The following is a 4468-nucleotide window of genomic DNA, read 5'->3' on the forward strand; positions in this document are numbered from 1 at the left end:
TGAGGCTAGGAAAATGAAATAAATGAGAATATTTGTGTTTTTTCCCATCCTAAGGGCAGGCAAGTGAGAGAGAAGTTGGGAACTGTGTTGGTCTACTGAGTTTTAGGGTCTGCCACAGTGAAATCCAGGAAACAGAAAAATATCTAAGAATACAAGATTGACTGCCCTATAATTCCTGTTAAATGGTGGTATAGAAGAACATGTAGTTGCATGCAAAACCATTCATAAAATGCTGTCAACTAAAAACATATAAAACAATAGATTAAAAAAAAGCATCAAATTTGTTGGAGTGGAATACATTTAGATCGATTTGAAAAATGTAAACAGATATGTGCAAAAAAACAACAACTGAACTTACATTCTGAAAATGTCGACTTAGGTTGGATTTTCCAGAAAACAGACTCTGAGATAGAGGTTTGCATGCAGGTGCTTTATGGAGAGTGCTCTCAGGAACAGTACCTGTATGGAGGCAGGATTGGGCAGAAGGAGAAGGTAAACTGCAGGGCAGTTGCCACAGAGACTTTAACCAGCCCCATGGAAGTTCTAAAGCTGGATGTCCCAGATGGTCCCAATTGAGAGACTGTGCCTCTGTACCTCCACAATTGACCAGTCATTGGTTTTGGCTTGCTCCCAGGGAGGGAATATAACCTAGGATGAGGTATTTTCTTTCACAGAAGGCAATTTTGGAGAGAAATTCAACTGTGAGCCATCAGCAGCCAACATTCCTGGCAGCTATAGCTTGGGATCTGGGCAGCACACTACAGCATCCACCAGAAATGTCAACAGTGATTATCTCTGGTTTGGGGATTAAGGTTGGTTCTCTCTCTGTTAAATGTTTTCCAAATTTTCCATAATGAACATAGCGTTGTCCTAAGGATTCAGTGAATTAATTTATGTAAAGTACTAAGCACAATTCCTGGAATTTATTAAGTATTCAATAAATTTAGCTATAATTATTTTTATTTCAAAATATGCATCTACATATAAAACATTTTAAAGAGAAAAACATAAATATAGAGATTGTCAAGAAAGTATGAAATAGAATTAAAATAATAACAGAACTTTTCTGTTCATTTTGACTTATTTTATCTGTGAAATTCTGTTTTATGACATTTTTTCCTCCAGCATTGCCCAATAGAATTTTCTAAGATGATGAAAATTTTGGTGTCTATGCCATCCAGTACAGTAGCCTCTAGCCACAGGTGGCTACTGAGATCTGAAATGTGCCTAGTGCAAATGAAGAACCAAATTTTAAATTTTATTTAGTTTCAATATATTTAAATGCAAATAGCCACATATTACTACTGGCTACCATACTGGACAATGCAAATAGCCACATATTACTACTGGCTACCATACTGGACAATGCCTATCAATATTAGGCAATGGTCAGAGAATAGATCTAACATAATTTTTCTTAAAGTTTGGATTAGTTCCTCAACTCACGAAGTATAATCTCCTAATCATGATTTCAAAATCACATTATATTTATATGAGTAGAAAAACAAAATGAGAGTTAATTAAATGAAAAATAAAAGTGGGTTTTTTTTTTAAAATCAGACTTTTCTATATGCAATAGGGAAAGCATTTGGTTGAAAGTTAGGTGCTTAAACGACTATTTAATATTGTGTGGTATTCTTAGTAAATAATCTGAAAAGAAAATGAAAAAGGTGGTTCCACAGAAATTTCTGATTAATCAACTTGCCAAACATGTGAGAGAGCTGCCTTATAAATGGATTCTCCAGCTCCAAACAAGTCTTCAGATGACAACAGCCAACATCTGACTACAATTTTATGAGAAAGTGAAACAGAAATGCCCAATTGAGCCACTCTTTAATTCCTTACTCACAGAAATTGTGAGAGATTATTTTTATTGTTTGAAGCCACTAAGTTTTTTGATATGCAGGAATCAAATAGGTAACATATTATCAATAACAGACATTTATCGCTACTGGTCAAAGTATCCTGCTTATGGGCTGAACCATATGATCATTCAAGGTAACTTCTTGCTTTATAACTTTAATGTTTTAACAGTCTGACATGTCATCAACTGTATATCTTTTCCTATGAAATTCTTATGAGACAAGAAGAATCAGCCAATCAAATATTTAGCAAACATCCATTAAGTTCAAAGTATTATTCTAGGTGCTCTGTTGATGAAAAGATACAATACCAATGGTAACAATAACAATAATAGTAACAATGATATTACTGATACTTATTAAGCATCTACTTTGTCCTAAACACTGTATATGTACTCTCATTTAAACTTAATACTGTATTGTCAAATGTTTTCCAGAAAGTTCAGATCAAGTTACACACCATCTGCAATAGATAAGAACAGACTCACTGCTTGTTTACCAGCACTTAAAAGAAAGTTCTTAAAAATCTGATAGGTGAAAAATAGAATAGTTTAATCTGCATTTCTATGATCACTAGATCTTTTTTTTAAAATATATTTTATTGATTTTTTACAGAGAGGAAGAGAGAGGGATAGTCAGAAACATCGATGAGAGAGAAACATGGATCAGCTGCCCCCTGCACACCCCCCACTGGGGATGTGCCCGCAACCAAGGTACATGCCCTTGACCGGAATCGAACCCGGGACCCTTGAGTCCGCAGGCCGACGCTCTATCCACTGAGCCAAACCGGTTTCGGCTGATCACTAGATCTTGATATGTTCAGCATATTAAACATTTGTCTACATATTAAACATATTAAACACTGTTACAAATATTTTCTCCCAAGTTGGTATAGCATTAAAAAAATAGGTTTTTATTGTTGTTGTTTTTGTTTGTTTGTTTGTTTTTTAGAGAGAGAGGAAGGGAGAGGGAGAGGGAGAGAGAGAGAGGAACATCAATGTGAGAAACACTGATCGTTCGGCTGCCTCCCATTTACTGGGACTAAACCTCAAACCTGGGCATGTGCCCTGACTGGGAATCAAACCTGTAACCTTATAGTGCACAGGATGATGCTCAACCAACTGAGCCACACTGGCAGGGCTAGTATATAGCATTTTCTTGATATTTTTATACAGTCAGGCCAATCTCTTCCTTTGTAATTTCTTCCAATTTTTATAAATAAAAGGTTCTTTTGTATCCCTAGATCAATTAAATTTTCAATTTTATTTTTTGTAATTTGTTTGTGGTTTTGTTTTTTTATACATGTAATTATTTTTCATTGCAGAATGCAGGGTAAAGTTTTCTTTTTCATAATCATGTCTCCTTCACTATTAGTTGAATCAATTTTCCTTTCCCCACTGATTTATGATGCCACCTTTAATATCTGAGGAATTCTTATATTACTTGGGTATGCTTATGAGCTTTATAACTCTTTCATTGCCTGTTGGTTTTGGTGCTAGTAGTAGTATAACTTTTTAAATTTTTTATTACTGGCTTCTACTCACCAAGACCATCATATTCCCTTCTAGGAAGCCTCCATTCTTTCTCCCCCCCTGCTCCCCCCCAATGATTGCTGCCTCCTTTTTCACCTTTATAACATATAAAATTCTGCCTTGTATCACAGTTAACAGGGTTGATCATATCCAATTATATTCTTGAGAGCAGGGAATAGGTGTACTATATATTCATTAAAATTAAGCTATGGGATTTGCATTAAATACTGTATTGTCAAATGGTTTGTAGTAATGGCAAAATAGCTCTAGTTTGAAAAAAAAAAAGAAAACAGAAAATTCCCTCATTTGTCCAATAAGCATCACTGTACTATCCATTATGAAAAGATAATAAAGGTGAGTGAACCCTGTATTCTGCCTTAGGGAGTTTATCACTTAGTCGGGAGAAGAGACATGTAAAAATATAGTGTGATTAAGTAGCATTAAAAAAGCATGTACAAAGAAGGAGAAAGGAAAAAACGAAGGTAGTGAGTAGTGGACATACCTATGGGCTGGGTATATGGTGTTTGTTAAATGTCAAAGGAATCTGCAATTAACCTGAATGACAACGTGCACCGATTCAGATCTTTCAACAGAAGTTACATTAACCACTTACATGAGTTGGTTTAAAAGCTATGAGGACTGCCTCCTTGTCGTTTGGGAGTGAGCACAGTTCCAGCCACCAGCCTCCCAACCTCGCCCCGCCCCTGAGGCCCACAGAGAACCCAGGCCAGATGCCAGGGCAGGAAGGACTGACGTCATGTAAACGTGACGTCATTAACACTGACGCGGTGTCACGGGAGGGGCCTCTCAGCTCACCTCAGAACGCGGTCAGCTCCACGGAGCAGCGAGTTGGGCACTTCGCGCTCTGCCCCGAGGGTCCGAATACTCAGAGCTGCGGGGCCTGAAGCACCGAAGCTGCTCGGGAGCTGAGGAGCCGCCGCCTCCTTCCTCGGCCCTCACCCGCGCCCGCTAAGGCCCAGGCGCGGTCCCGGCGGCAGCGCGCTCCCCAGCCCGCCGCTGGCGGCGGTGACGCGCACGCACGCGGCGCGCACGTTGCCTGAGAACCCGGAAGTG

Source organism: Eptesicus fuscus, chromosome 7 (assembly GCF_027574615.1).
Source record: "Eptesicus fuscus isolate TK198812 chromosome 7, DD_ASM_mEF_20220401, whole genome shotgun sequence".
Lineage (NCBI taxonomy): Eukaryota > Metazoa > Chordata > Mammalia > Chiroptera > Vespertilionidae > Eptesicus > Eptesicus fuscus.